At 51.4% G+C, this 9,096-nt stretch overlaps 1 protein-coding gene across 1 annotated transcript in view; it reads left to right on the top strand.

The window, feature by feature from the left end:
• Window positions 1-3: 3 nt before the first annotated feature.
• Window positions 4-9,096, top strand: part of LOC131383509 (protein TsetseEP-like) — a 25,687-nt gene continuing 16,594 nt past the window's right edge. The window contains exon 1 of the mRNA XM_058439085.1: window positions 4-78. The gene's annotated coding sequence lies outside the window, so the exon portion shown is untranslated. The remainder of the gene's footprint in view (window positions 79-9,096) is intronic.

The following is a 9,096-nucleotide window of genomic DNA, read 5'->3' as shown; positions in this document are numbered from 1 at the left end:
CCCCCCGCCGACCGCTGTGGGAACACCTCCGCGCGTGCGGCGGGTACGCGGCGAGTCCGGGGCAGGAAGAACGCACGGGTAATTGCACCTTCGGCAGGTGTTGGGCGGGAGCAAGGGGGTCAGACTCGCGCTGCAGGGGGAGGGCGGGGAAAGCCTCGCTGTCCTGGAGGAAGGGGACAAAGACCCCTTGCCCAGGAGCCTGGGAGCCTTTGAAAGTAATGATTTTTTTGGAGGGGGTTGTCACGAGACACCCCAGACATTTCTAAAAGGCCCCCTCCCCGCTGCCTGGTGGAGAGGGAGCGTGGGGGGATCCACCTTCTGTCTCCGAGCCCCCAGCCAACCCGGGCCCCCCAGGGTAACCCTGGGGCTCTGAAGGGGGCTTCGGTCGCCGGTTGAATGAAGGGCCACAGAAAATGAAGCCGGCGCAACGACCGCAGAACCCTCAGTGGGCACCAGGACCCCGGATCTCAGGGTGCCAATGGTGATGGCTGGGGGTGGGGAGGACTGTGGCAGCAGGGGGTGCTGAGCGGGGTTTGGGGCTCCCCCTTTCCATACTCAGTCTTCCTGCCAGCCTCAGAGCTGAGTACACAGTTGGCGATTAACAAGCGCTTGCAGCTCCCTTCCCTGGCCAGCCTGAGGGGAGCGGCAGTGGCCCGTATGGGGTGGGGCTGGCGGTGGAGTGCGTTCCTGTTGCAGAGCTGGCACACAGCACGAACTAACGCGTTGGCGGGAGTGGGTCTGTCCCGGAAGGAAGCCCTGGGAGCCCAGGAGTTATTGGGCTTGGGGCTGCGCCCCAAAGCGGGTGGGCCCTGCGAGAAGGGAGGCCCTGGCTGGAGGGGGACCCTGAGACTGGAGGTGCGGGACCCTGAGACTGGAGGTGCGGGACCCTGAGACTGGAGGTGCCAGACCCGGATGCGGGGCCGGGTGAGTAGGGCTGCGGGATGCAGCCTTGCTGAGTTTGAAAAGTGGGGGAGGCTTGGTCCTGGGAGGGGGCAGGAGGATTCAGGCTGAGACCCGGAGGGGGCGAAGGAGGTCTTTGAGGAGGCAGTCACAGGCCTGGAAGGACCTGGGACCCGCAGGCATGGGAGCTGTTGGCCATTAGATAGAGGAGCTGTCGCCTGGGGGGCAGCCTCATCTGGCTTGTTCCCCCTGCCAGGCCTAGGTGAGCCCGATAGGCGTGTCTTCTGCCCAGCTGGGATATGGCCAGCATCTGCCTGTGGCCTGGAAGTGCCCATTGTCCCCTGAGAGCTCTGGTTATACCCTGGGCAGCTACTGGCCAGGCTGGAGCAGGTGGCAGGCAGGGACCTTGAGCCCCTCCTAGAGGCTCCCAGGGGGTGGTTTGGAGGGGACTACAGCTTCCCCTGGAGGGCCTGGGCTGTCCCTGGGGAGCGGAGTGCCCTGGGCGGCGATTATTATAATCCTCGTGGTCATTTTCATGCAAATAAGCACTGAGAGCGTTAGGTTCTGCCCCCAACCAGGGTGGAGGACTAGGGTGGTGGCACCCTGGAGAGGACGGTGGTTTTTCTGCAGCCCCACTGCTTGGTTCCACGTTGCCTTTGCACCCAGCAGGGGCCGGCCTGGGCGGTGGGCGCAGGGGCCTGGGTGCCCGACCAGGTCAGGTCAGCTCAGCTCAGCTCGGTGGCCGCCCCGCCTTCCGGCACAGGTGCGGACGGGGGTGGGAGGCGCGACCAGGGAGGGGGCTGCGGTGTCAGTCCCGGCCCGGGCCTGTAGACGCCGCCTCGGGGGTCTCTGGGGCTGGGGAGGACCTTGCGAGGGGCCAGGGAGGCGCCAAGGCCGCGGCGAGCGTCGTGGCGGGGTCCAGCAGCCCGGGGCGGGGACGCGCGCTCCGGGCCGTGCAGTTGGGGTCCGAGCAGGGCCGGCCCGGCGGTTCGCGCGCGCCCTCTGCCGTCCGCAGGCCGCGGCGCAGCCTCGGCCGCCTGAAGCTCCTCTCGCCTCCGGAGGACGTCCAAGGTCGTTTCTTAAAGCATCCTTATTGTGCAGACGGAACAGTGGGGTTCACTTTTCTCGCTAATGTGCATATAATTGTTGCAACTAATTATGTGTAGGAAATCTCCATGCCACTATTTTCCCAACCTTTTTTAAGTCAAGGCATAGCTAACTCAATAAAATGCCCATCCCATCTGTTCAAGTAGACTTTTTCTCCAGTCATTTCTTTGAAAACCGTATTATTTTTTATTGTGGTAAAATACATGCAGTAACATACAGTGTACCATATTAACTATTTTTCAGTGAATTTGGCAGCATTAAGTACATTCACTTGCTCTGTAACCGTCACCACCACCCATCTCTGGAGCTTTTCGTCTTGCAAAAGTGGAACTCTGTCCTCATTAGACACCAACTTCCCAACCCCCTCCCCAGCCCTTGGCACCTATTATTCAAGTAGATTTTTTTTGACGGAGTCTCATTCTTGTCGCCCAGGCTGGAGTGGAGTGGCACGATCTCAGCTCACTGTAACCTCCATCTCCTAGGTTCAAGTGATTCTCCTGCCTCAGCCTCCCAAGTAGCTGGGATTACAGGCAGCCACTGCCATGCCCAGCTATGTATTTTTAGTAGAGATGGGGTTTCACCATGTTGGCCAGGATGGTCTCGAACTCCTGACCTCAAGTGATTCTCCTGCCTCGGCCTCCCAAAGTGCTGGGATTACAGGTGTGAGCCACTGCACCCAGCCAGTAGATGGGTTTTGACAACTGGATGTGTAGTTTTATCACCACCATAATGAGACCTAGAAACTTTATTATCCGAGAAGTTCCCTGGTGCCCTGTCCCCACCCTCTGACCTGTCACCCTGAGTTACTGCTATCTGTTCATACACTTCATAAAAATGGAAACAATAGAAACAAACAATGAGAGGACTTTTGCCCCTGGCATCTTTCACTCAAGGAAATACTTTTTTTTTTTCTTTCAGACAGAGTTTCTTTGTCCCCTAGGTTGGAGTGGAGTGGTGCGATCTCAGCTCACTGCAACCTCTGACTCCCGGGTTCAAGCGATTTGCCAGCCTCAGCCTCCTGAGTAGCTGGGATTACAGGTGCCCGCCACCACGCCCATTTAATTTTTGTATTTTTTAGTAGAGACGGGGTTTCACCACGTTGGCCAGGCTCGTCTTGAACTCCTGACCTCAGGTGATCTGCCCACCTCGGCCTCCCAAAGTGCTGGGATTACAGGCATGAGCCACCTTGCCTGGCCTTAGGGAAATACTTTTGAGATTCACCCACTTTGTTGCTTTCCCACAACCTGATGATAATGTCTGTGTGGTTCTGTATTTCGTGGGTGTATGGCAAGAGTTGAACCAATTCTTTATTTTTTACATATTAGATTATTTTCATATTTGGGCTATAAAAAACTGCAGCAGCCTGGGCGTGGTAGCTCATGCCTGTAATCCCAGCACTTTGGGAGGCCGAGGCGGGTGGATCATGAGGTCAGGAGATCGTGACCATCCTGCCTAACACGATGAAACTCCATCTCTACTAAAAATCAAAAAATTAGCTGGGCGTGGTGGCGGGCGCCTATAGTCCCAGCTACTTGGGAAGCTGAGGCAGGAGAATTGCTTGAACCCGGGGGGCGGAGCTTGCAGTGAGCTGAGATCACACCACTGCACTCCAGCCTGAGTGACAGAGTGAGACTCCATCTCAAACAAAAAACAAAAAAACAAAAAAACAAAAATCTGCAGCAGATAGCATCCTATTATATATGCTTAAAAAAAAGATACGGGGTCTCACTATTTTATCCCTGCTGGACTATACTCTTCCTGGGCCCAAGTGATCCTCCTGCTTCAGGCTCCCTGTAGCTGAGATTATAGGCACATGCCACCACACCCAACTCTTACATGTTTGTAACACACTTCTCAGATTATTTTTCTTTCTTTCCTCCCTCTCTTGCTCCTCCATTTCCTTCATTCCTTCCTTCTGTCCTTCTGTCCTTCTTGTCTTCCTTTTCTTCCTTGACAGGATCTCACTCTGTCACCCAGGCCAGAGTTCACTGGTGGAAATACAGCTCACTGCAGTCTCAGCCTCCTGAGCTCAAGGGATCCTCTCATCACAGCCTCCTGAGTAGCTGGCACTACAGGCATGTGCCAGCATGTCCAGCTAATTAAAAAAATTGTTTTTGGCCAGGTGTGGTGGTGCGTGCCTGTAATCCTAGCTACTCGGGAGGCTGAGACACCAGAATTGCTTGAACCCAGGATGCGGAGCTTGCAGTGAGCCAAGATCGTGCCACTGCACTCCAGCCTGGGTGACAGAATGAAACTCCATCTCAGAAAAAAAAAAAAAAAATTTTTTAGAGATGAAGTCTCACTATGTTACCAAGGCTGGTCTCAAATTCCTGGGCTCAAGCAATCCTCCTCTCCTGGCCTTCGGCCTTCCAAAATGCTGGGATTACAGGGTTATTTTCTTTCCTAGTTTTTTTTTTTTTTGGATGGCGTCTCGCTCTGTTGCCCAGGCTGGAGCACACTGGCGTGATCTCAGCTCACTGCAACCTCCACCTCCCGAGTTCAAGCGATTCTCCTGCCTCAGCCTCCCAAGTAGCTGGGATTACAGGCACCTGCCACCACCCCCGGCTAATTTTTGTAGTTTTAGTAGAGACGGGATTTCACCATGTTGGCCAGGCTGGTCTCGAACTCCTGACCTCAGGTGATCTGCCCGCCTTGGTCTCCCAAAGTATTGGGATGACAGGCGTGAGCCACAGTGTCCCCTGCCCCCACCTTCCATGTCCCCAGATATTGCAAAGTTGCCCTGAGTGGGGAATTCTAATACACACCTTGCCAGCAGGCTAGGAGAACTCCATTTAAAACCCTTGCCAGGGCTCGGCATGGTGGCTAACACCTGTAATCCCAGCACTTTGGGAGGTTGAGGTGGGCGGATCACCTGAGGTCAGGAACTTGAGGCCAGCCTGGCCGACATGGTGAAACCCTGTCTCTACTGAAAAATACAAAAATTAGCCGGGTGTGGTGGTGGGCGCCTGTAATCCCAGTTGCTTAGGATGCTGAAGCAGGAGAATCCCTTGAACCTGGGAGGTAGAGGTTATGGTGAGCTGTGATTGTGCCATTGCACTCCAGCTTGGGCAACAAGGGCAAAACTCTGTCTCAAAATAAAATAAAATAAAACCCTTGCCAGCACTTGGGATTTTATGCATTTTGATTATAGCTGCATTACTTGATGGATTGACTAGGAGGACACTGGAGTGTCTTCTCACACAGACTCCATATTTAGTTTGAAGACGTCCTTCCATATTGCTTCATAATCTTCCCCAGAGAGGCCTTACGGTCTTCCCATTGTGTATATTACTCCTGAGCTTATGATTTCGGTTGCTTTGTGAAACCGTGTAAAAACCACTATTTCTGATGTGTTTTTGCTGGTCATGGGCTGGTGGTCGATCACCCTCTCTGACTTCTCTCACTCCTCCAAGCAGGCCGCCTGTAGGTTCACTTGGATTTCCCAGGTAGACAGCTGTATAATCTGTGAATCTGCACTTTCGTTTCTTTCCAGACCTCACATTGCTTGTTTCTTTTCATTGTCATATTGCATGGGCTGGGGTCACCATTATAATGCTAAGTGGACATGTTGATGGTGGGAGTCTTAGCCTCCATTCCCCAGAAAGTAGCCAGATGTAAAGCTTAGTGCACACGTTTTCTGGAAGGGTGAATCCTAGGGATGCAAGCATAAGGGAGAAACACACTGAGCCAGGGAGGAGGTGAAGCTGAGGCGAGGCTGCTTCTTACTCAGCTGCTGTGGCTTTTTTGGAAGTTGCAGCTCAGCTGGCCACGTCTGCACACCCTCTCCTGCAAGACCATACAGCAATGCTGCACCTCAGAATGGTCCATAGGGAGGAGGAAGGGGGAACAGTTTCTCCGCAAGCTCCTTCCTGTCTTCTGCTCTCATAGGTCAGAGTTGCTCTCCTGGGGAACTAAGTTCCCTGCACCTTCAGGTGGTGTTACTGGCCCCTCTTGGCAGCTGCTGGGCAGGCCAGAGTGTCTGAGGGTTTGGGGAAGCTGCCGCATTGTGTGGAGTGAGAGAGAGATTCATTAAAATTCCCAGTTGTTCCTATATATTCCCAATTATAGTCCCAATTGTATTTGTAGATTTATCTATTTCTTCTTTTAGTTTTGTCAATGTTTGCTTTATATGTTTTAAAGCTCTGTTATTTGGCACAAAGAAGTTTAGGATTGTTTTCTGTTTGGTTGCATGAACTCTCCTATCATCATGAAATGTTATCTCTTCTAATAATGGTTTTGTTTCAAAGTCCACATTGTCTGATCTTACTATCATTATACTAGGTTTTTGAAAACATTAATGTTTGCCTAATATATCTTTTTTTTGTTCTTTTGCTTTCTATCTTCCTGGATCTTGATATTTAGGGTTTGTTTTTTCTAAACAACATGCATTTTATTTAACTTCTGTTTTTGTTTTTTTCCTTTTTTTTTTTTTTTTGAGACAGTCTCACTCTGTCACCCAGGCTGGAGTACAATGGTGCGATCTCGACTCACTGCAGTCTCCGCCTCCCAGATTCAAGCGATTCTTGTGCCTCAGCCTCCTGAGTAGCTGGAATTACAGGCATGTGCCACCACACCTGTCTAATTTTTTGTATTTTTTTAGTGGAGACGAGGTTTCACCATGTTGGCCAGGCTGGTCTCAAACTCCTGACCTCAAGTGATCAGCCTGCCTTGGCCTCCCAAAGAGCTGGGATTACAGGCATGAGCCACCGTGCCTGGCCTAATTTCTGTCTTCTATTAGCTTCCAGGTTATGTATTCATTATCCTTTAATGGCTACCTTAGAGATGGTTATATTTATTGATTGATTTTTTTGAGATGGGGTCTCACTCTGTTACCCAAGCTGGAGTGCAGTGGCATAATCATGGCTCACAGCAGACTTCACCTCCCAGGCTCAGGTGATCCTCCCACCTCAGCCTCCTGAGTAGCTAGGACTATAGGCACCTGCCAACACACCCAGCTAATTTCTGTATTTTTGGTAGAGACAGAGTTTTGCCATGTTGCCCAGGCTGGTTTTGAACTCCTGGCCTCGAGCAATCCATCTTCCTTGGCCTCCCAAAGTGCTGGGACTACAGGCGTGAGCTTCTGCACCCATCCAGAGATGATAACTTACATCTTCACTTATGATAACATATTATCAGTTAATAATCTCGTGTCTTTGTAAACAAGGCAAGACCTTACGACTATTTAATTCTGTTTATCCCTCTCCTGACTTCTGTGCTGTTATGATATATTTTACTTCCATAAAGTTTAAAAATTGTACAGGACATTAAATATTGTTTTTATTTATTTATTTATTCATTTATTTATTTGTTTGTTTATTTTGAGACGGAGTCTTGCTCTGTTGCCCAGACTGGAGTGCAGTGGTGTGATCTCGGCTCACTACAACCTCCGCCTCTCAGGTTCAAGCAATTCTCTTGTCTCAGCCTCCCGAGTAGCTGGGATTACAGGTGCCTACCACCATGCCCAGCTACTTTTTTTTTTTTTTTTTTTTTTTGTGAGATGGAGTCTTGCTCTTGTTGCCCAGGCTGAAGTGCAGTGGCGCGATCTTCTCACTGCAGCCTCCACCTCCTGGGTTCAAGAGATTCTCCTACCTCACCCTCCTGAGTAGCTGGGACTACAGGCGCATGCTACCACACCCAGCTAATATTTTGTATTTTTAGTTGAGACGGGATTTTACCGTGTTGGCCAGGCTGGTCTCGATCTCCTGGCCTCGTGATCTGCCTGCCTCGGCCTCCCAAAGTGCTGGGATTATAAGCGTGAGCCACCGTGCCTGGCTGAATCATAGTTATTTTAAAGCCCTTCTTTCCTAACTCCAATATGTGGCTTATCTGTAATCTGCTTCTACTGTTAGCTTTCCACATGATTATTGATCACCATTTCCTGCCGTGTCCTGTATCTCGTGCTTTCTGACTGTCAGAGGAATGCCTCAAAGGACCATGGGGGTCTATATCTAGGGACCGTGGGGGTCTATATCTAGGGACCGTGGGGGTCTATATCTAGGGACCGTGGGGGTCTATATCTAAGGACCGTGGGGGTCTATATCTAGGGATCGTGGGGGTCTATATCTAAGGACCATGGGGGTCTACATCTAAGGACCGTGGGGGTCTAGCTGCTCTCTTCCAACAGCGAGTGCGTGGCCCCCCTCTCTAGTGCAGACAGGGAGAGGAGCTGAACATTTTGTCTGCCCACCCAGTTAGGGATTGGGCCACTTCAGTCAATCGTCACTCTGTGTGGCTCTTCTGGAGTTTTGGTTAAGAGCCTGGCCAGTCCGTGTCTTCTCATCCCTGACAGGCTGTCAGAGAGTCACTTCTTCCCCTGAGCTATTACAGGCTTAGCTCTTTAGTTGTCTGCTCAGGCAGCTTCAAAATCTGGAAAATGTCTTAAGGTCCAGATTAACCTGTGCCTGGGGCAGGACCCCTTCCTCTAGAAAAGCTCTGTGTACTAAGCTCCACAAGGCTATGCAAGACTTCAGCGCACCTGCAGAGGCCTCAGGCCTCACTTCCTAGCCTCCCCAGAAATTTGCAAATGTCCCAGTTTTCTACTCCAGCCCCTGTGGTTGCCAAGAGACCTGCTGGGTATTTCTGCCAGTAGCATTCCTCTTCCCCCATGGGACCGAGGCTCAGCTCATACCCAGCACTGGTTAATTCCTTAAAGGGAGAGAAGCTGACATTCAGCTCATCTTGGAAGGGGTCTCTCTGAATGTTTTCATCTGGTTCTTGTTGCTTCTACAGTTCTCCAATGTCTTTTCCATAGATACATTTTTCCGGTTATTTAAAAATTGTGGGCCAGACACAGTGGCTGATGCCTATAATCCCAGCACTTTGGGAGGGTGAGGCAGGCAGATCACTTTAGGTCAGGAGTTTGAGACCAGCCTGGCCAACATGGTGAAACCCTGTCTCTACTAAAAATACAAACAAAACAAAGCAAAATTAGCTGGGCGTGGTGGCTCATGCCTGTAGTCCCAGAGACTCAGGAGGCTGAGGCAGGAGAATAGCTTGAACCGAGGAGGCAGAGGTTGCAGTGAGTGGGGATCATGCCACTGCACTCCAGCCTGGGCAACAGAGTGAGACTCCATCTCAAAAAAAAAAAAA

Source organism: Hylobates moloch, unplaced genomic scaffold, assembly GCF_009828535.3.
Source record: "Hylobates moloch isolate HMO894 unplaced genomic scaffold, HMol_V3 SCAFFOLD_5, whole genome shotgun sequence".
Taxonomy (NCBI): domain Eukaryota; kingdom Metazoa; phylum Chordata; class Mammalia; order Primates; family Hylobatidae; genus Hylobates; species Hylobates moloch.
Note: the sequence above shows the minus strand (reverse complement) of the source record. Positions and strands in the feature narration are given on the sequence as shown.